The sequence below is a fragment of the Euprymna scolopes genome, chromosome 7 (assembly GCF_053919585.1).
Source record: "Euprymna scolopes isolate OS-2025 chromosome 7, ASM5391958v1, whole genome shotgun sequence".
Taxonomy (NCBI): domain Eukaryota; kingdom Metazoa; phylum Mollusca; class Cephalopoda; order Sepiida; family Sepiolidae; genus Euprymna; species Euprymna scolopes.
Window position 1 is genome coordinate 171874595 of NC_136488.1, and position 23051 is coordinate 171897645.

The 23051-nt window shown below is 32.6% G+C and overlaps 16 non-coding genes across 16 annotated transcripts; all 16 read left to right on the plus strand.

Annotated features, from left to right (window-relative positions):
• The first annotated feature begins 460 nt into the window (after positions 1 to 460).
• On the plus strand, positions 461 to 532 carry Trnaq-uug (transfer RNA glutamine (anticodon UUG)). Its single transcript has one exon. It is a non-coding gene; the product is annotated as a tRNA-Gln (tRNA).
• Positions 533 to 1458: 926 nt separating this feature from the next.
• On the plus strand, positions 1459 to 1540 carry Trnas-aga (transfer RNA serine (anticodon AGA)). Its single transcript has one exon. It is a non-coding gene; the product is annotated as a tRNA-Ser (tRNA).
• A 350-nt stretch (positions 1541 to 1890) lies between these two features.
• Trnaq-cug (transfer RNA glutamine (anticodon CUG)) lies at positions 1891 to 1962 on the plus strand. The gene has a single exon. It is a non-coding gene; the product is annotated as a tRNA-Gln (tRNA).
• Positions 1963 to 3709: 1747 nt separating this feature from the next.
• Trnaq-uug (transfer RNA glutamine (anticodon UUG)) lies at positions 3710 to 3781 on the plus strand. The gene has a single exon. It is a non-coding gene; the product is annotated as a tRNA-Gln (tRNA).
• Positions 3782 to 4708: 927 nt separating this feature from the next.
• Positions 4709 to 4790, plus strand: Trnas-aga (transfer RNA serine (anticodon AGA)). Its single transcript has one exon. It is a non-coding gene; the product is annotated as a tRNA-Ser (tRNA).
• Positions 4791 to 5140: 350 nt separating this feature from the next.
• On the plus strand, positions 5141 to 5212 carry Trnaq-cug (transfer RNA glutamine (anticodon CUG)). Its single transcript has one exon. It is a non-coding gene; the product is annotated as a tRNA-Gln (tRNA).
• A 1807-nt stretch (positions 5213 to 7019) lies between these two features.
• Trnaq-uug (transfer RNA glutamine (anticodon UUG)) lies at positions 7020 to 7091 on the plus strand. Its single transcript has one exon. It is a non-coding gene; the product is annotated as a tRNA-Gln (tRNA).
• Positions 7092 to 8601: 1510 nt separating this feature from the next.
• On the plus strand, positions 8602 to 8683 carry Trnas-aga (transfer RNA serine (anticodon AGA)). The gene has a single exon. It is a non-coding gene; the product is annotated as a tRNA-Ser (tRNA).
• Positions 8684 to 12406: 3723 nt separating this feature from the next.
• Trnaq-uug (transfer RNA glutamine (anticodon UUG)) lies at positions 12407 to 12478 on the plus strand. Its single transcript has one exon. It is a non-coding gene; the product is annotated as a tRNA-Gln (tRNA).
• A 926-nt stretch (positions 12479 to 13404) lies between these two features.
• Positions 13405 to 13486, plus strand: Trnas-aga (transfer RNA serine (anticodon AGA)). The gene has a single exon. It is a non-coding gene; the product is annotated as a tRNA-Ser (tRNA).
• Positions 13487 to 13834: 348 nt separating this feature from the next.
• Trnaq-uug (transfer RNA glutamine (anticodon UUG)) lies at positions 13835 to 13906 on the plus strand. Its single transcript has one exon. It is a non-coding gene; the product is annotated as a tRNA-Gln (tRNA).
• Positions 13907 to 16350: 2444 nt separating this feature from the next.
• Trnaq-uug (transfer RNA glutamine (anticodon UUG)) lies at positions 16351 to 16422 on the plus strand. Its single transcript has one exon. It is a non-coding gene; the product is annotated as a tRNA-Gln (tRNA).
• A 3268-nt stretch (positions 16423 to 19690) lies between these two features.
• Positions 19691 to 19772, plus strand: Trnas-aga (transfer RNA serine (anticodon AGA)). The gene has a single exon. It is a non-coding gene; the product is annotated as a tRNA-Ser (tRNA).
• A 349-nt stretch (positions 19773 to 20121) lies between these two features.
• Positions 20122 to 20193, plus strand: Trnaq-cug (transfer RNA glutamine (anticodon CUG)). Its single transcript has one exon. It is a non-coding gene; the product is annotated as a tRNA-Gln (tRNA).
• A 1759-nt stretch (positions 20194 to 21952) lies between these two features.
• Positions 21953 to 22024, plus strand: Trnaq-uug (transfer RNA glutamine (anticodon UUG)). Its single transcript has one exon. It is a non-coding gene; the product is annotated as a tRNA-Gln (tRNA).
• Positions 22025 to 22948: 924 nt separating this feature from the next.
• Positions 22949 to 23030, plus strand: Trnas-aga (transfer RNA serine (anticodon AGA)). The gene has a single exon. It is a non-coding gene; the product is annotated as a tRNA-Ser (tRNA).
• The last annotated feature ends 21 nt before the right edge of the window (positions 23031 to 23051 follow it).

The following is a 23051-nucleotide window of genomic DNA, read 5'->3' on the forward strand; positions in this document are numbered from 1 at the left end:
ATTATCCGGAAAACTACTTGTTTACGGAAAATTTAAATGCGATATTCTTTTTCAGCATACCCGAAAACTTTTAAAATCGTCATTTACTTGCTTTTTAATTCACTTGTACTAAACTATTTGTTTCCCAACATAATTCAAATTTTGTGTCTGATCAAACATCTATTTCGTTCGACATTTGTTCAGATTTCATATTCACATTTGTTCATATTTCAGCATGTCATAATCTTTAAAAAAATGTGTTAGTAAGTGTCGCCTTTCCGATAAAATGACATGTATGAGGAAACACCGTGTTTAAGCAATAATGCATTTAAAATAAACTGATTTCATTAATGTTGCATTTTGATATTTGGAAAAAAAAATTTAATTATGAAATGTTCTTTAAAAATAAAGACATATAAAGAATATTAAAATACACGTGAAAACGATTTAGACAGTTTATCAATTTGGTTTGATATGTAGTGGTTCTATGGTGTAATGGTTAGCACTCTGGACTTTGAATCCAGCGATCCGAGTTCAAATCTCGGTAGGACCTACTCTGACTGAATTTTGATGTTTTTATCTGGTTGAATAAAATTATTTTATTTCTTTATTTCAAAGATTGAATAAAGATGAAATTGTAGAAAATGTTTATATTTTTTATGAAAAAAAAAAATTTCATTGCGGTTAATAAAAGTAATATTTGCGCGTAAATTTTATGTAACAATCGTCGCCTGAAAATATTATTTAATGATTTTTCTGAGATGCAGAAACGTTTATTTATTTACATGTTTTCGGCCGTTGCAATCTCCGGACTTTTTCAAATGCTGTTTTCATTGTATGCTGTATCATCACGTCGCATGAATCGAAAAAGTCTATAATTGAAATAGGTTTCCCAAATATTTTTGTAGTCATAATTCTGCTTTGTTTTACTATACACATGGATTCGAAAAAGGTGTCAAAAAACAAAAAAAACAAAAGAAATATATAACAAATAAACGTTATGAAAGGCACGATAAGTTACTTTTCTACCTATGTGGATATTTTTTTAGAGTTTTTATTTAATGTAAAATGTTTATTGGGTTCTAAAAACATACGGTGTTTATCGGTATATTTGCAAAAGGTCAATGACGGCTTATGCGCTGTTGAATACGTTAAGTTTAAGAAAATGAATCGAAAGGAAAAAATGATACAAAATGCAATTAGAAACCGAGCGAATATATGTCAGCGAATGTAACGATTACATATATTGCTGCTAGGCATTCTGTGGACGTTCAGTGTGAATGGGTATCAGTGAAATATTTTGGACGCCATTAATATCACGACAACATCGACTGACTGTATTGTAATTGTGGTTTATCAGATTAGAGGGCCTCCTACTATATGGCTAGTAATTTGAACTCCGCAGACGATATGTGAATAGGCGCGCATTGAAAGCTGTGTGTTTAGTACTAATTGACGATGCTCATATCACGTAATAGCGTCGTCGTGGCCGAGTGGTTAAGGCGATGGCCTAGAAAGCCATTGGGGTCTCCCCGCATAGGTTCGAATCCTATCGGCGACGAAATAGTTTTATACTTACTACTGTCGCTATTTGTGACTTTTGTTTATCACTTATATTGTATAAAAAGAAAAAAAAAAACAAATTGGAAAGTAGTCAGCTATACCCGAGTTAGAAATTAAATTGCTTGCTAGCATTTACATCCATTATGACCAGCATTTTCGTGTCGTGCAGATGAGATATCCAAACTTATCTATGAATTTAAACAGAGCCATTTTGAATAAAATAAAATAAATAAATAAATAAAAACTAACTAAATCAATAAAATAAAATTGAAGTGACAAGTTTTGCACAATTTTAATATTAGTTAATGAAAGATAATTCTGAAGATAAGATGGGTTATTATGGCAAGTGGTTCTATGGTGTAATGGTTAGCACTCTGGACTCTGAATCCAGCGATCCGAGTTCAAATCTCGGTAGAACCTTAAATACTATGATTTTTTATTTTGACTTTGTTATACATTCTATATTTTGAATTGATTTTGCCTGTCTGTCTGTATTATTCTACTATAAAAGAAAATGAACTTTATCTGTTTGTGTATTTATATTCCCTATGGATTCCGGAACAGCTGGGTCAGTTTTTATGAAGTTTCACACGAATGTACTTTATGTTTCTGACCGTGATCTTTGATAGGTTTTGTATCGAATGTCTTCGATAAGTATCGATAATCGAAAAAATCCGATGAAAGCAAAAACAGCCGATTTTATCTAACGTTCACACCTTATACAGCCTAACATCACAAGTGCATTTGATAAGTTTTATTACCACACAAGCCGAAAAGCCAGGCATATAAAATCAACAGTAGGTTCTTGAATATGACAGGGGTTCATCCAGAATGAATGTTTCTGTTTAAAGCACAACTGAACTATGACACTAGAATTTTTCATTTTAAACTTAAATTCAAGCTATTATATATAAAAATAATTTTATATAATCAACAGTCAGTTCTCTACAGAGTAATGGAGACTAATATGTATTACGGATTAAGAAACTGCGAGGAGGCATGTGAAGCTTCCTCCTAGTGAATTGCGATTAGTTCCCAATTTGATTGAAACATTTTGATGACAATAAAAATGTGTGAGTTTGAAAAATTCGTTGATCTTCAACATTAGTTTTCGTTCAAGTAATTTGTGTTAGTTAATCCTGAAAAGAGATGTTTGACATGCAATGAGTAAAATGTTGTTAACTCTGAAAAGGACTGTTTCAATTACTGCTGCCACTAATAGCAAACCGTAGCCATTAAAAACTGATTTTGATCTCTAATTCTTGAGAGGTTGTTAAGAAAGAGGAAATCAATGATGAATTTGAAAGGTGACGTAGCAAGAAATCGTTCTTGCTTCCTCATAAAATTTGGTTTCCTTAGTTCAAACACACACACACACGAAAAAATAATACGTTATCAATTTAGGTGATTTTTGGAATATGACATTTTTTGTTCTATGACATTCTGTACTTTAGCTTTTTGTTCAATTTTTACTTGGTTTCCACCTTAACATTTTCCTTTAAAAAACCGACTTTTCTATATTGTCGGGTATGCTTAAAACGAATATCGAATATAAATTTTCCGCAAATAAGTAGTTTTCTGGATATCAAGCAATGTCCTCCTTTAAGATATAAGTAGTGGCCATTGTTTTACGCGCAAGCGCGCATATTTTTGGCGCGCGTGCACGACAGTGACCACCATTTATAACTTAAAAGAATTACATTGCTAATTATCCGGAAAACTACTTGTTTACGGAAAATTTAAATCCGATATTCTTTTTCAGCATACCCGAAAACTTTTAAAATCGTCATTTACTTGCTTTTTAATTCACTTGTACTAAACTATTTGTTTCACAACATAATTCAAATTTTGTGTCTGATCAAACATTTATTTCGTTCGACATTTGTTCAGATTTCATATTCACATTTGTTCATATTTCAGCATGTCATAATCTTTAAAAAAATGTGTTAGTAAGTGTCGCCTTTCCGATAAAATGACATGTATGAGGAAACACCGTGTTTAAGCAATAATGCATTTAAAATAAACTGATTTCATTAATGTTGCATTTTGATATTTGGAAAAAAAAATTTAATTATGAAATGTTCTTTAAAAATAAAGACATATAAAGAATATTAAAATACACGTGAAAACGATTTAGAAAGTTTATCAATTTGGTTTGATATGTAGTGGTTCTCTGGTGTAATGGTTAGCACTCTGGACTTTGAATCCAGCGGTCCGAGTTCAAATCTCGGTAGGACCTACTCTGACTGAATTTTGATGTTTTTATCTGGTTGAATAAAATTATTTTATTTCTTTATTTCAAAGATTGAATAAAGATGAAATTGTAGAAAATGTTTATATTTTTTATGAAAAAAAAAATTTCATTGCGGTTAATAAAAGTAATATTTGCGCGTAAATTTTATGTAACAATCGTCGCCTGAAAATATTATTTAATGATTTTTCTGAGATGCAGAAACGTTTATTTATTTACATGTTTTCGGCCGTTGCAATCTCCGGACTTTTTCAAATGCTGTTTTCATTGTATGCTGTATCATCACGTCGCATGAATCGAAAAAGTCTATAATTGAAATAGGTTTCCCAAATATTTTTGTAGTCATAATTCGGCTTTGTTTTACTATACACATGGATTCGAAAAAGGTGTCAAAAACAAAAAACAAAACAAAAGAAATATATAACAAATAAACGTTACGAAAGGCACGATAAGTTACTTTTCTACCTATGTGGATATTTTTTTAGAGTTTTTATTTAATGTAAAATGTTTATTGGTTTCTAAAAACATACGGTGTTTATCGGTATATTTGCAAAAGGTCAATGACGGCTTATGCGCTGTTGAATACGTTAAGTTTAAGAAAATGAATCGAAAGGAAAAAATGATACAAAATGCAATTAGAAACCGAGCGAATATATGTCAGCGAATGTAACGATTACATATATTGCTGCTAGGAATTCTGTGGACGTTCAGTGTGAATGGGTATCAGTGAAATATTTTGGACGCCATTAATATCACGACAACATCGACTGACTGTATTGTAATTGTGGTTTATCAGATTAGAGGGCCTCCTACTATATGGCTAGTAATTTGAACTCCGCAGACGATATGTGAATAGGCGCGCATTGAAAGCTGTGTGTTTAGTACTAATTGACGATGCTCATATGACGTAATAACGTCGTCGTGGCCGAGTGGTAAAGGCGATGGCCTAGAAAGCCATTGGGGTCTCCCCGCATAGGTTCGAATCCTATCGGCGACGAAATAGTTTTATACTTACTACTGTCGCTATTTGTGACTTTTGTTTATCACTTATATTGTGTAAAAAGAAAAAAAAAAACAAATTGGAAAGTAGTCAGCCATACCCGAGTTAGAAATTAAATTGCTTGCTAGCATTTACATCCATGATGACCATCATTTTCGTGTCGTGCAGATGAGATATCCATACTTATCTATGAATTTAAACAGAGCCATTTTGAATAAAATAAAATAAATAAATAAATAAAAACTAACTAAATCTATAAAATAAAATTGAAGTCACAAGTTTTGCACAATTTTAATATTAGTTAATGAAAGATAATTCTGAAGATAAGATGGGTTATTATGGCAAGTGGTTCTATGGTGTAATGGTTAGCACTCTGGACTCTGAATCTAGCGATCCAAGTTCAAATCTCGGTAGAACCTTGAATACTATGATTTTTTATTTTGACTTTGTTATACATTCTATATTTTGAATTGATTTTGCCTGTCTGTCTGTATTATTCTACTATAAAAGAAAATGAACTTTATCTGTTTGTGTATTTATATTCCCTATGGATTCCGGAACAGCTGGGTCAGTTTTTATGAAGTTTCACACGAATGTACTTTATGTTTCTGACCGTGATCTTTGATAGGTTTTGTATCGAATGTCTTCGATAAGTATCGATAATCGAAAAAATCCGATGAAAGCAAAAACAGCCGATTTTATCTAACGTTCACACCTTATACAGCCTAACATCACAAGTGCATTTGATAAGTTTTATTACCACACAAGCCGAAAAGCCAGGCATATAAAATCAACAGTAGGTTCTTGAATATGACAGGGGTTCATCCAGAATGAATGTTTCTGTTTAAAGCACAACTGAACTATGACACTAGAATTTTTCATTTTAAACTTAAATTCAAGCTATTATATATAAAAATAATTTTATATAATCAACAGTCAGTTCTCTACAGAGTAATGGAGACTAATATGTATTGCGGATAAAGAAACTGCGAGGAGGCATGTGAAGCTTCCTCCTAGTGAATTGCGATTAGTTCCCAATTTGATTGAAACATTTTGATGACAATAAAAATGTGTGAGTTTGAAAAATTCGTTGATCTTCAACATTAGTTTTCGTCCAAGTAATTTGTGTTAGTTAATCCTGAAAAGAGATGTTTGACATGCAATGAGTAAAATGTTGTTAACTCTGAAAAGGACTGTTTCAATTACTGCTGCCACTAATAGCAAACCGTAGCCATTAAAAACTGATTTTGATCGCTAATTCTTGAGACGTCGTTAAGAAAGGGGAAATCAATGATGAATTTTAAAGGTGACGTAGCAAGAAATCGTTCTTGCTACCTCATAAAATTTGTTTTCCTTACTTCACACACACACACACACACACACACACACACACACACACACACACACACACACACACACACACACACACACACACACACGAAAAAATAATACGTGATCAATTTAGGTGATTTTTGGAATATGACATTTTTTGTTCCATGACATTCTGTACTTTAGCTTTTTGTTCAATTTTTACTTGGTTTCCACCTTAACATTTTCCTTTAAAAAACCGACTTTTCTATATTGTCGGATATGCTGAAAACGAATATTGCATATAAATTTTCTGCAAATAAGCAGTATTCTTAATATTAACAATGTCATCCTTTATGTTATAAGTAGTGGCCATTGTTGTACGCGCAAGCGCGCACATTTCTAGCGCACGTGCACGACAGTGGCCACCATTTATAACAAAGAATTACATTGCTAATTATCTGGAAAACTACTTGTTTACGGAAAATTTAACTGCGATATTCTTTTTCAGCATACCCGAAAACTTTTAAAATCGTCATTTACTTGCTTTTTAATTCACTTGTACTAAACTATTTGTTTCACAACATAATTCAAATTTTGTGTCTGATCAAACATTTATTTCGTTCGACATTTGTTCAGATTTCATATTCACATTTGTTCATATTTCAGCATGTCATAATCTTTAAAAAAATGTGTTAGTAAGTGTCGCCTTTCCGATAAAATGACATGTATGAGGAAACACCGTGTTTAAGCAATAATGCATTTAAAATAAACTGATTTCATTAATGTTGCATTTTGATATTTGGAAAAAAACATTTAATTATGAAATGTTCTTTAAAAAAGTAAAAACATATAAAGAATATTAAAATACACGTGAAAACGATTTAGAAAGTTTATCAATTTCATTAGATATGTAGTGGTCCTATGGTCTAATGGTTAGCACTCTGGACTTTGAATCCAGCGATCCGAGTTCAAATCTCGGTAGGACCTACTCAGCTTGTACTCGGATGTTTTTATCTGGTTGAATAAAATTATTTTATTTCTTTATTTCAAAGATTGAATAAAGATGAAATTGTAGAAAACGTTTAGGGTTGGTTTTTACTGTGCACATAGATTCGAAGAAGTTGTCACAAAACAAATATAGAACAAATAAATTTTAACAAAGGCAAGATAAGTTACTATTCTACCCAACTGGATATGTTTTTAGTGTTTGTATTTAATGTAACATGTTTATTCAGCTCGAAAAACATACAGTGTTTACCGATGTGGTGGAAAATTCAAAATGGCGGCCGACTATCTCTCGGGGACGGCACGTTTGGGAAAAGGAGCTATAAATGAAAAACCGGTCAAAATACTGTTAAAAACCTGCCAAATATATGTCAGCCTATGTCACGGTAGCATATGTTGAGCGAGTTTCTAACAGTACTTTGTCTGTTTTTTATTTGTAACTCATTTAACGCCTCAAAGAGAGATTCGGCTGGCATTTTAAATTTTCCAATACATCGGTAAACACTGTATGTTTTTCGAGCTAAATGAACATGTTGCATTAAATATAAATACTAAAACATATCCATTTGGATAGAAAAGTAACTTATCTTGCCTTTGATAACATTTATTTGTTATATATTTGTTTTGTGACAACTTTTTCGAATCTATGTGTACAGTAAAACAAACCCTATGTTTATATTTTTTATTAAAAAAAAAAAAATTCATTGCGGTTAATAAAAGGAATTTTTGCGCGTAAATTTTATGTAACAATTGTCGCCTGAAAATATTATTTAATGATTTTTCTGAGATGCAGAAACTGTTATTTATTTACATGTTTTCGGCCGTTGCAATCTCCGGACTTTTTCAAATGCTGTTTTCATTGTGTGCTGTCTGTATCATCACGTCGCATGAATCGAAAAAGTCTATAATTGAAATAGGTTTCCCAAATATTTTTGTAGTCATAATTTGGCTTTGTTTTACTATACACATAGATTCGAATAAGGTGTCAAAAAACAAACAAAAAAAAACACAACAAAAACAAAAACAAATACATAACAAATAAACGTTATGAAAGGCACGATAAGTTACTTTTCTACTTATCTGGATATTTTTTTAGTCTTTACTTAATGTAAAATGTTTATTGGGTTCTAAAAACATACGGTGTTTATCGGTATATTTGCAAAAAGCCAATGGCGGCTTATGCGCTGTTGAATACGTTAAGTTTGAGAAAATAAATCGAAACGAAACAATTATAGAAAATGCTGTTAGAAACCGAGCGAATATATGTCAGCCTATGTAACGATAACATATTGCTGCTGGGCATTCTGTGGACGTTGGAAGCCATTAATATCACGGCAACATCGGCTGACTGTATTGTAATTGTAGTTTATCAGATTAGAGGGCCTCCTACTATATCGCTAGTAATTTGAACTCCGCAGGTGATATGTGAATAGGCGCGCATGGAAAGGTGTGTGTTTACTAATAATTAACGATGTTTTTGTTAAATAACGTAGTCGTCGTGGCCGAGTGGTTAAGGCGATGGCCTAGAAAGCCATTGGGGTCTCCCCGCATAGGTTCGAATCCTATCGGCGACGAAATTGTTTTATACTTACTACTGTCGCTATTAATGACTTTTGTTAATCACTTATATTGTGTAAAAAGAAAAAGAAAAAACAAATTGGAAAGTAGTCAGCCATATCCGAGTCAGAAATTAAATTGCTTGCTAGCATTTACATCCATGACCAGCATTTTCGTGTCGTGCAGATGAGATGACCAAACTTATTTATGGATTTAAACAGAGCCATTTTGAATAAAATAAATAAAATAAATTAAATAAAAATTGAATTCAGAACGTTTGCACAATTTTAATATTAGTTAATGAATCAAAATTATGAACATAAGATGGTTAAACACTGTAAGTGGTTCTATGGTGTAATGGTTAGCACTCTGTACTCTTAATCCGGCTATCCGAGTTCAAATCTCGGTAGAACCTTGAGTATTATAATTTTATATTTTGACTTTGTTATACATTCTATATTTTGAATTGATTTTGCCTGTCTGTCTGTATTATTCTACTATAATGGAAAATGAACTTTATATGTTTGTGTATTTATATTCCCTATGGATTCCGGAACGGCTGGGCCAGTTTTTATGAAGTTTCACACACATGTACTTTATGTTTCTGACCGTGTTCTTTGATAGGTTTTGTATCGAATGTCTTCGATAAGTATCGATAATCGAAAAAATCCGATGAAAGCAAAAACAGCCGATTTTATCTAACGTTCACACCTTATACAGCCTAACATCACAAGTGCATTTGATAAGTTTTATTACCACACAAGCCGAAAAGCCAGGCATATAAAATCAACAGTAGGTTCTTGAATATGACAGGGGTTCATCCAGAATGAATGTTTCTGTTTAAAGCACAACTGAACTATGACACTAGAATTTTTCATTTTAAACTTAAATTCAAGCTATTATATATAAAAATAATTTTATATAATCAACAGTCAGTTCTCTACAGAGTAATGGAGACTAATATGTATTGCGGATAAAGAAACTGCGAGGAGGCATGTGAAGCTTCCTCCTAGTGAATTGCGATTAGTTCCCAATTTGATTGAAACATTTTGATGACAATAAAAATGTGTGAGTTTGAAAAATTCGTTGATCTTCAACATTAGTTTTCGTTCAAGTAATTTGTGTTAGTTAATCCTGAAAAGAGATGTTTGACATGCAATGAGTAAAATGTTGTTAACTCTGAAAAGGACTGTTTCAATTACTGCTGCCACTAATAGCAAACCGTAGCCATTAAAAACTGATTTTGATCTCTAATTCTTGAGAGGTTGTTAAGAAAGAGGAAATCAATGATGAATTTGAAAGGTGACTTAGCAAGAAATTGTTCTTGCTTCCTCATAAAATTTGGTTTCCTTAGTTCAAACACACACACACACACACGAAAAAATAATACGTGATCAATTTAGGTGATTTTTGGAATATGACATTTTTTGTTCCATGACATTCTGTACTTTAGCTTTTTGTTCAATTTTTACTAGGTTTCCACCTTAACATTTTCCTTTAAAAAACCGACTTTTCTATATTGTCGGGTATGCTTAAAACGAATATCGAATATAAATTTTCCGCAAATAAGTAGTTTTCTGGATATCAAGCAATGTCCTCCTTTAAGTTATAAGTAGTGGCCATTGTTGTACGCGCAAGCGCGCATATGTTGGGCGCGCGTGCACGACAGTGGCCACCATTTATAACATAAAGAATTACATTGCTAATTATCCGGAAAACTACTTGTTTACGGAAAATTTAAATGCGATATTCTTTTTCAGCATACCCGAAAACTTTTAAAATCGTCATTTACTTGCTTTTTAATTCACTTGTACTAAACTATTTGTGTCTCAACATAATTCAAATTTTGTGTCTGATCAAACATCTATTTCGTTCGACATTTGTTCAGATTTCATATTCACATTTGTTCATATTTCAGCATGTCATAATCTTTAAAAAATGTGTTAGTAAGTGTCGCCTTTCCGATAAAATGACATGTATGAGGAAAAAAACCTAGACACCTCAAAAGCGTGTGGACCAGATCTCATCCCGGTTGTGCTATTAAAAAAATGCTCTGCTTAGGTTGCTCCAGTTCTGTCCAAACTTTACAATAAATGCCTTAACGAATCTTGTTTTCCCGACTGCTGGAAAACTGTCCCTGTGGTACCAGTCTTCAAGAATTCTGGTGAAAGAACTGACCCACTAAATTATCGCCCCATTAGCCTCCTCCCGCTTTTCGCCAAAATATTTGAGTCCTTAGTTAATCAAGCCCTAGTCCAGCACCTAACAGCTGCTAAACTCCTGACTGACAAACAATATGGATCCAGGCAAGCCCGTTCAACAGCAGATATCTTAACTGTAGTTTCTGAACGTATATACCGTTCATTGGATAAAACAGGGGAGGGTAGAGCGGTGGCCCTTGATATATCTAAGGCTTTTGACAGGGTATGGCACGATGGTCTTCTAAGGAAAATTAGATCATATGGAATCACTGGAAGAATTCATAATGTAATTAAATCCTTCTTAAGTAATAGAAAAATCAAAGTTGTCCTCGACGGTCGTACATCCAAACAATACGACATAAATGCGGGAGTACCTCAGTGGTCTATCCTTGGACCTCTATTATTCCTGATATTCATAAACGACCTCCCTGATAAAATTGTTTCGGAGATGGGTATATTTGCCGATGACACCACTCTCTATAACAGATATGAGGGGAAAACAAATGAGCACATATCCAAGGAAATGGCAGAAACACTAGAGGATGACCTCCAATCCGTAGTGGAATGGGGACAAAAATGGTTGGTCACATTCAATGCTGCTAAGACTAAGCTTGTTTCCTTCAATAACTACAAGAAACCTTCTCTACCACCAATAGCAATGGCCAAGAACACATTACCTGAAAGTACTTCTTTTAAACTCCTCGGCCTAACGTTTACAGGGAATATGAACTGGAATAGATACATTGAGAGCATTGCCAAGGCTGCTGCAAGGAAGGTTGGCTCCCTCTACCGTGCAAGAAAACTACTTACGCCTGACAGTATCCTATACCTCTATAAGGCAACCATTCGCCCACGTATGGTGTACTGTTGTCACATCTGGGCTGGTGCATCTGCTTCTTGTCTCTCGCTCCTGGATAGGGTTCAAAAGAGAGTCGCCAACCTGATAGGTCCTGAACTGTCATCTAGGCTGCAGCCTCTGTCCCATCGATGAGATGTTGCATCCCTCTGCCTGTTCTACAAATACTTCAATGGTGAATGCTCTGACGAACTGCAAACACTTGTACCTCCCCGACGTAACTACCCCCGACAAACCCGACAAGCTACTAAGTCTCATCCCTTTACAGTAGAGATCCCTAGGTGCCTTTTACTCCAATAGTTTCTTCCCCAAAACTGCGGGTCTTTGGAACTCCCTTCCGGGATTCTGCTTTCCCAACTGCAACGATATGCAGAATTTCAAGTGTAATGTCAACAAACATCTTTGACCCGGCTAATCAAGTCCCTGATAGTAGCCCCTGCTTCAAAGTGGCACTGTACCTTGTTTGGGGTGAAAATTGAATAAAAAAAAATAAATAAAAAATAAACACTGTGTTTAAGCAATAATGCATTTAAAATAAACTGATTTCATTAATGTTGCATTTTGATATTTGGAAAAAAAAAATTTAATTATGAAATGTTCTTTAAAAGTGAAAACATATAAAGAATATTAAAATACACGTGAAAACGATTTAGAAAGTTTATCAATTTCATTTGATATGTAGTGGTTCTATGGTGTAATGGTTAGCACTCTGGACTTTGAATCCAGCGATCCGAGTTCAAATGTCGGTAGGACCTACTCTGACTGAATTTTGATGTTTTTATCTGGTTGAATAAAATTATTTTATTTCTTTATTTCAAAGATTGAATAAAGATGAAATGGTAGAAAATGTTTATATTTTTTATGAAAAAAAAAATTTCATTGCGGTTAATAAAAGTAATATTTGCGCGTAAATTTTATGTAACAATCGTCGCCTGAAAATATTATTTAATGATTTTTCTGAGATGCAGAAACGTTTATTTATTTACATGTTTTCGGCCGTTGCAATCTCCGGACTTTTTCAAATGCTGTTTTCATTGTATGCTGTATCATCACGTCGCAAATGGAAAAAGTCTATAATTGAAATAGGTTTCCCAAATATTTTTGTAGTCATAATTCGGCTTTGTTTTACTATACACATGGATTCGAAAAAGGTGTCAAAAAACAAAAAACAAAACAAAAGAAATATATAACAAATAAACGTTATGAAAGGCACGATAAGTTACTTTTCTACCTATGTGGATATTTTTTTAGAGTTTTTATTTAATGTAAAATGGTTATTGGTTTCTAAAAACATACGGTGTTTATCGGTATATTTGCAAAAGGTCAATGACGGCTTATGCGCTGTTGAATACGTTAAGTTTAAGAAAATGAATCGAAACAAAAAAATGATAGAAAATGCAATTAGAAACCGAGCGAATATATGTCAGCGAATGTAACGATTACATATATTGCTGCTAGGAATTCTGTGGACGTTCAGTGTGAATGGGTATCAGTGAAATATTTTGGACGCCATTAATATCACGACAACATCGACTGACTGTATTGTTATTGTAGTTTATCAGATTAGAGGGCCTCCTACTATATGGCTAGTAATTTGAACTCCGCAGACGATATGTGAATAGGCGCGCATTGAAAGCTGTGTGTTTAGTACTAATTGACGATGCTCATATCACGTAATAGCGTCGTCGTGGCCGAGTGGTTAAGGCGATGGCCTAGAAAGCCATTGGGGTCTCCCCGCATAGGTTCGAATCCCATCGGCGACGAAATAGTTTTATACTTACTACTATCGCTATTTGTGACTTTTGTTAATCACTTATATTGTGTAAAAAGAAAAAAAAACAAATTGGAAAGTAGTCAGCCATACCCGAGTTAGAAATTAAATTGCTTGCTAGCATTTACATCACTGATGACCAGCATTTTCGTGTCGTGCAGATGAGATATCGAAACTTATTTATGAATTTAAACAGAGCCATTTTGAATAAAATAAAATAAATAAAAACTTGAAAACTAACTAAATCAATAAAATAAAAATTGAAGTCACAAGTTCTGCACAATTTTAATATTAGTTAATGAAGAAAATTATTAAGATAAGATGGGTTATTATGGCAAGTGTTTCTATGGTGTAATGGTTAGCACTCTGGACTTTGAATCCAGCGATCCGAGTTCAAATCTCGGTAGAACCTTAAATACTATGATTTTATATTTTGACTTTGTTATACATTCTATATTTTGAATTGATTTTGCCTGTCTGTCTGTATTATTCTACTACTAGCGGGGGTAATCGGCGTTGCCCGAGTGTTTGTTTCCTGGACAGGGGGGGGGAGTTTTAAAAAATGTTATAGTAGGTAAGTAGGAAGGATCAAACCCGGAGTCATGAGTAAAAGTAGGAAAATAAAGTGTGAAAAAAAAACAAACAAACAAAAAAAACAAACATCTGCAACGTTAACAGTTCGGCCACCCACCAAGAAAAGTCCATTCCAGTTGTTTAGGAAAAAAAAAATGACTACGGTAGGTCGGTGCGAACGTGAAAATATAATGTGAATTATCCAGCACGCTAACCACTACGCCACAGAGCACTGCAGCTTTGTTTAGTGATTTTAAATAACTTCACCTGATAGAACTACGAAGCCAAACCGGTGTTCTCTTCTCAACTGTTCCTTGTGAACGATCCCCAAACGGTGTTAAGTGGTGGCAGGGGGAGGAGGAATTTATTAGAGAGAAAATATTTGACCACTTCCATTGATCTTAACCGATTTTGGCCGTGACATCTCAGCAGAAAAAGTATAGAAATCTAAGATTATCGAGGAATTTGAGAAATAATAAGCCTATAATCCACCTCAGATATTGTTCTGCCGTTTGTGCATATTATATTTGCATGAAATATCTTGATTTTTAATCCTATTAAGGTCAAAATCCGACGCGAAAAAATGAGTTCATTTTATTTATATAGAGAAGAAGATAGAAGATAAAAGAAAATGAACTTTATCTGTTTGTGTATTTATATTCCCTATGGATTCCGGAACAGCTGGGTCAGTTTTTATGAAGTTTCACACACATGTACTTTATGTTTCTGACCGTGTTCTTTGATAGGTTTTGTATCGAATGTCTTCGATAAGTATCGATAATCGAAAAAATCCGATGAAAGCAAAAACAGCCGATTTTATCTAACGTTCACACCTTATACAGCCTAACATCACAAGTGCATTTGATAAGTTTTATTACCACACAAGCCGAAAAGCCAGGCATATAAAATCAACAGTAGGTTCTTGAATATGACAGGGGTTCATCCAGAATGAATGTTTCTGTTTAAAGCACAACTGAACTATGACACTAGAATTTTTCATTTTAAACTTAAATTCAAGCTATTATATAGAAAAATAATTTTATATAATCAACAGTCAGTTCTCTACAGAGTAATGGAGACTAATATGTATTGCGGATAAAGAAACTGCGAGGAGGCATGTGAAGCTTCCTCCTAATGAATTGCGATTAGTTCCCAATTTGATTGAAACATTTTGATGACAATAAAAATGTGTGAGTTTGAAAAATTCGTTGATCTTCAACATTAGTTTTCGTTCAAGTAATTTGTGTTAGTTAATCCTGAAAAGAGATGTTTGACATGCAATGAGTAAAATGTTGTTAACTCTGAAAAGGACTGTTTCAATTACTGCTGCTACTAATAGCAAACCGTAGCCATTAAAAACTGATTTTGATCTCTAATTCTTGAGAGGTCGTTAAGAGTGAGGAAATCAATGATGAATTTTAAAGGTGGCGTAGCAAGACATCGTTCTTGCTTCCTCATAAAATTTGGTTTCCTTACTTCAAACACACACACACACGAAAAAATAATACGTGATCAATTTAGGTGATTTTTGGAATATGACATTTTTTGTTCCATGACATTCTGTACTTTAGCTTTTTGTTCAATTTTTACTTGGTTTCCACCTTAACATTTTCCTTTAAAAAACCGACTTTTCTATATTGTCGGGTATGCTGAAAACGAATATCGAATATAAATTTTCCGCAAATAAGTAGTTTTCTGGATATAAAGCAATGTCCTCCTTTAAGATATAAGTAGTGTCCATTGTTGTATGCGCAAGCGCGCATATTTTTGGCGCGCGTGCACGACAGTGGCCACCATTTATAACATAAAGAATTACATTGCTAATTATCCGGAAAACTACTTGTTTACGGAAAATTTTAATGCGATATTCTTTTTCAGCATACCCGAAAACTTTTAAAATCGTAATTTACTTGCTTTTTAATTCACTTGTACTAAACTATTTGTTTCACAACATAATTCAAATTTTGTGTCTGATCAAACATTTATTTCGTTCGACATTTGTTCAGATTTCATATTCACATTTGTTCATATTTCAGCATGTCATAATCTTTAAAAAAATGTGTTAGTAAGTGTCGCCTTTCCGATAAAATGACATGTATGAGGAAACACCGTGTTTAAGCAATAATGCATTTAAAATAAACTGGTTTCATTAATGTTGCATTTTGATATTTGGAAAAAAAATTTTAATTATGAAATGTTCTTTAAAAGTAAAAACATACAAAGAATATTAAAATACACGTGAAAACGATTTAGAAAGTTTATCAATTTCGTTTGACATGTAGTGGTTCTATGGTGTTATGGTTAGCACTCTGGACTTTGAATCCAGCGATCCGAGTTCAAATCTCGGTAGGACCTACACTGAGTGAATTTTGATGCTTTTATCTGGTTGAATAAAATTATTTTATTTCTTTATTTCAAAGATTTAATAAAGATGAAATTGTAGAAAATGTTTATATTTTTTATGAAAAAAAAAAAGAAAGAAATAATTTCATTGCGGTTAATAAAAGTAATATTTGCGCGTAAATTTTATGTAACAATCGTCGCCTGAAAATATTATTTTATGATTTTTCTGAGATGCAGAAACGTTTATTTATTTACATGTTTTCGGCCGTTGCAATCTTCGGACTTTTTCAAATGCTGTTTTCATTGTATGTTGTATCATCACGTCGCATGAATGGAAAAAGTCTATAATTGAAATAGGTTTCCCAAATATTTTTGTAGTCATAATTCGGCTTTGTTTTACTATACACATGGATTCGAAAAAGGTGTCAAAAAACAAAAAACAAAACAAAAGAAATATATAACAAATAAACGTTATGAAAGGCACGATAAGTTACTTTTCTACCTATGTGGATATTTTTTTAGAGTTTTTATTTAATGTAAAATGTTTATTGGGTTCTAAAAACATACGGTGTTTATCGGTATATTTGCAAAAGGTCAATGACGGCTTTGAATACGTTAAGTTTAAGAAAATGAATCGAAAGGAAAAAATGATAGAAAATGCAATTAGAAACCGAGCGAATATATGTCAGCGAATGTAACGATTACATATATTGCTGCTAGGCATTCTGTGGTCGTTCAGTGTGAATGGATATCACTGAAATATTTTGGACGCCATTAATATCACGACAACATCGACTGACTGTATTGTAATTGTAGTTAATCAGATTAGAGGGCCTCCTACTATATGGCTAGTAATTTGAACTCCGCAGACGATATGTGAAGAGGCGCGCATTGAAAGCTGTGTGTTTAGTCAAGACCGTCTTAAAAGACAAGATGGCCGGTGGGCAAAAATAATTTAATCTGCTGACGTCATCACGGATAGTCCATACCGGTGACACCGGTAGTCACCGGTAGGCACTCGTAATGTCTTGAAGTCAGTGTAATATTTCTTTTTTTTTATTAAAATGCCTTCACGGTGCATCGTTCCAACTTGCTGAGGAAATTATCGTAAAGGACCAAAAAGTGACAGTATTTTCATTTCCGAAAGATAAAGAATTATAATGCAGTAAAAAAAAAAAAGATTTTACACCATCTCCATTCAGCAAAGTAAGGTTTAACGTGCTCCCCCCCGTATTTAACACGATGTAACTATAATTTAATTCAATATTATCATCCTAAATGTTCTACCATTCAAAAGAAGAAGCTTCAAATAAATTGCTAATATTAAAAAAATTTTTTTTACAGCATACAAAACTACTGAAAATGCGAGACAACATCGACTCTTTAAAACACGATTTTATAAAGCTGTTGACACGCGTTTTAAAAATCTAACAAAAATTAATTTTCCTGAAATTTTTCAATATTTAAAAATAAATTATGCCGCCTGATAAAATTTTTAAACTTTTTTTTAAAGCTAGAAAGATAAAATTTAAAAATACTTATCTATCTATCTATCTATATATATATATATATATATATATATATATATATATATATATATATATATATATATATATATGAAACTAAACTAAAAAAAAAAAAACGCGCGTTCACTCGTGGTCTTAAACAGTCTTGGCGGACAAGATCAAAGTGTAGTATCTGTTCTCCAGATGCTGCATTCTATTTCTTGTTCTCTTTCGGTGGAGGAGAAATCCTTCACGACTGAGACAATTTTTATTTTTGTACCTTTTCTCCACGTTAAAAAACGACCCTGGTGTCTAACTCTGTCCCGTGGGGAGGCATAGTAAATAGGTACAATTCATTTCATTAACGTAATTGGGTTTGTATTACTGTACACATAGATTCGAAAAAGTTGTCAAAAACAAATATATAACAAATAAATGTTATCAAAGGCAAGATCAGTTACTTTTCTACCAAATATTTTTCGTGTTTTTATTCAATGTAACATGTTTATTCAGCTCGAAAAACATACAGTGTTTACCGATGTATTCGAAAATTCAAGATGGCGTCTGATTCTCTCTTTAACACGGTAAGTTTGGGATAAGGTGTTATAAATAAAAAACTATACAACATACTATTTAAAACCCGCCGAATATATGTCAACCTATGTCACGGTAACATATATTGAGCGAGTTTTTAACAGTATTTTATCCGGTTTTGTATTTATAACACCTTTTCCCAAACTTACCGTGTTAAAGAGAGAATCAGACGCCATCCGGAATTTTCGAATACATCGGTAAAAACTATGTTTTTCGAGCTGAATAAACATGTTACATTGAATAAAAACACGAAAAATATATCCAGTTTGGTAGAAAAGTAACTTATCTTGCCTTTGATAACATTTATTTGTTATATATTTGTTTTTTGACAACTTTTTCGAATCTATGTGTACAGTAATACGAACCCACGTATTTTAACAAACTGAAAATATGGATATAAAAAAATGATTTTGCATGTTATTTTTGTTATGTGGTGAAATAATCTTAAATAAGAAACATGATTTTTTTCTTTAGGTTAATTTTTTTACTGTGCAATATTTTATGAATTTATTACAAATATTGTTTTTGATTTTGAAAAAATATTGTGGTTCATTTTGATTAAAAAATATTCATTTTGATTAAAAAATATTCATTTTGATTAAAAAATATTCATTTTGATTTAAAAAAAATATTCATTTTGATTTAAAAAAAAGTTTATTTTTAATATTTGTTTATTGTCTTAACTCATATCAAATGTTTTGCTTGTGTTCTGCTTCAAATATTCATAATCTTACATGCATAATTTTCATTTAATTATATTAAATAAACTTCAAGTTTATTTCAAATCAAATCGTGTTCCTTCACTTTTTTAAAATGTAATTTATAAGTAATTAAAGAACGCATTCTAATCTTTAAAATCTATAATACAACGAAATATTCAATTGCTTATAATATACTTAAACAAATAACTTGTGTTTTTTTAATTATTTTTTTATTATTAATATTAGATGAGTTTCAGTATAAATCATCGTGTTCTTTCTTTATTTCTTTATTTTAATCCAATTTTGAAGTTTTGTAACGCTGTCTGTAAAAATTACTGTTCATTATTGACAGTCTAAGAGTTCCACATATCTTGCTTGTTGGGACCTCGGCGATGACGTCATTTTTTCAGATGGCCGGCCATCTTTATAACGAAGGCCACGGTTTAGTACTAATTGACGATGCTCATATGACGTAATAGCGTCGTCGTGGCCGAGTGGTTAAGGCGATGGTCTAGAAAGCCATTGGGGTCTCCCCGCATAGGTTCGAATCCTATCGGCGACGAAATAGTTTTATACTTACTACTGTCGCTATTTGTGACTTTTGTTTATCACTTATATTGTGTAAAAAGAAAAAAAAAACAAATTGGAAAGTAGTCAGCCATACCCGAGTTAGAAATTAAATTGCTTGCTAGCATTTATATCCATGATGACCAGCATTTTCGTGTCGTGCAGATGAGATATCCAAACTTATCTATGAATTTAAACAGAGCCATTTTGAATAAAATAAAATAAATAAATAAATAAAAACTAACTAAATCAATAAAATAAAATTGAAGTCACAAGTTTTGCACAATTTTAATATTAGTTAATGAAAGATAATTCTGAAGATAAGATGGGTTATTATGGCAAGTGTTTCTATGGTGTAATGGTTAGCACTCTGGACTCTGAATCCAGCGATCCGAGTTCAAATCTCGGTAGAACCTTAAATACTATGATTTTTTATTTTGACTTTGTTATACATTCTATATTTTGAATTGATTTTGCCTGTCTGTCTGTATTATTCTACTATAAAAGAAAATGAACTTTATCTGTTTGTGTATTTATATTCCCTATGGATTCCGGAACAGCTGGGTCAGTTTTTATGAAGTTTCACACACATGTACTTTATGTTTCTGACCGTGATCTTTGATAGGTTTTGTATCGAATGTCTTCGATAAGTATCGATAATCGAAAAAATCCGATGAAAGCAAAAACAGCCGATTTTATCTAACGTTCACACCTTATACAGCCTAACATCACAAGTGCATTTGATAAGTTTTATTACCACACAAGCCGAAAAGCCAGGCATATAAAATCAACAGTAGGTTCTTGAATATGACAGGGGTTCATCCAGAATGAATGTTTCTGTTTAAAGCACAACTGAACTATGACACTAGAATTTTTCATTTTAAACTTAAATTCAAGCTATTATATATAAAAATAATTTTATATAATCAACAGTCAGTTCTCTACAGAGTAATGGAGACTAATATGTATTGCGGATAAAGAAACTGCGAGGAGGCATGTGAAGCTTCCTCCTAGTGAATTGCGATTAGTTCCCAATTTGATTGAAACATTTTGATGACAATAAAAATGTGTGAGTTTGAAAAATTCGTTGATCTTCAACATTAGTTTTCGTCCAAGTAATTTGTGTTAGTTAATCCTGAAAAGAGATGTTTGACATGCAATGAGTAAAATGTTGTTAACTCTGAAAAGGACTGTTTCAATTACTGCTGCCACTAATAGCAAACCGTAGCCATTAAAAACTGATTTTGATCTCTAATTCTTGAGAGGTTGTTAAGAAAGAGGAAATCAATGATGAATTTGAAAGGTGACGTAGCAAGAAATCGTTCTTGCTTCCTCATAAAATTTGGTTTCCTTACTTCAAACACACACACACACACACACACACACACGAAAAAATAATACGTGATCAATTTAGGTGATTTTTGGAATATGACATTTTTTGTTCTATGACATTCTGTACTTTAGCTTTTTGTTCAATTTTTACTTGGTTTCCACCTTAACATTTTCCTTTAAAAACCGACTTTTCTATATTGTCGGGTATGCTTAAAACGAATATCGAATATAAATTTTCCGCAAATAAGTAGTTTTCTGGATATCAAGCAATGTCCTCCTTTAAGATATAAGTAGTGTCCATTGTTGTATGCGCAAGCGCGCATATTTTTGGCGCGCGTGCACGACAGTGACCACCATTTATAACATAAAGAATTACATTGCTAATTATCCGGAAAACTACTTGTTTACGGAAAATTTAAATGCAATATTCTTTTTCAGCATACCCGAAAACTTTTAAAATCGTCATTTACTTGCTTTTTAATTCACTTGTACTAAACTATTTGTTTCACAACATAATTCAAATTTTGTGTCTGATCAAACATTTATTTCGTTCGACATTTGTTCAGATTTCATATTCACATTTGTTCATATTTCAGCATGTCATAATCTTAAAAAAAATCTGTTAGTAAGTGTCGCCTTTCCGATAAAATGACATGTATGAGGAAACACCGTGTTTAAGCAATAATGCATTTAAAATAATCTGATTTCATTAATGTTGCATTTTGATATTTGGAAAAAAAAATTTAATTATGAAATGTTCTTTAAAAATAAAAACATATAAAGAATATTAAAATACACGTGAAAACGATATAGAAAGTTTATCAATTTGGTTTGATATGTAGTGGTTCTATGGTGTAATGGTTAGCACTCTGGACTTTGAATCCAGCGATCCGAGCTCAAATCTCGGTAGGACCTACTCTGAGTGAATTTTGATGTTTTTATCTGGTTGAATAAAATTATTTAATTTCTTTATTTCAAAGATTGAATAAAGATGAAATTGTAGAAAATGTTTATATATTTTATGAAAAAAAAAATTTCATTGCGGTTAATAAAAGTAATATTTGCGCGTAAATTTTATGTAACAATCGTCGCCTGAAAATATTATTTAATGATTTTTCTGAGATGCAGAAACGTTTATTTATTTACATGTTTTCGGCCGTTGCAATCTCCGGACTTTTTCAAATGCTGTTTTCATTGTATGCTGTATCATCACGTCGCATGAATCGAAAAAGTCTATAATTGAAATAGGTTTCCCAAATATTTTGGTAGTCATAATTCGGCTTTGTTTTAGTATACACATGGATTCGAAAAAGGTGTCAAAAAACAAAAAAACAAAAGAAATATATAACAAATAAACGTTATGAAAGGCACGATAAGTTACTTTTCTACCTATGTGGATATTTTTTTAGAGTTTTTATTTAATGTAAAATGTTTATTGGGTTCTAAAAACATACGGTGTTTATCGGTATATTTGCAAAAGGTCAATGACGGCTTATGCGCTGTTGAATACGTTAAGTTTAAGAAAATGAATCGAAACGAAAGAATGATACAAAATGCAATTAGAAACCGAGCGAATATATGTCAGCGAATGTAACGATTACATATATTGCTGCTAGGAATTCTTTGGACGTTCAGTGTGAATGGGTATCACTGAAATATTTTGGACGCCATTAATATCACGACAACATCGACTGACTGTATTGTAATTGTGGTTTATCAGATTAGAGGGCCTCCTACTATATCGCTAGTAATTTGAACTCCGCAGACGATATGTGAATAGGCGCGCATTGAAAGCTGTGTGTTTAGTACTAATTAACGATGCTCATATCACGTAATAGCGTCGTCGTGGCCGAGTGGTTAAGGCGATGGCCTAGAAAGCCATTGGGGTCTCCCCGCATAGGTTCGAATCCTATCGGCGACGAAATAGTTTTATACTTACTGC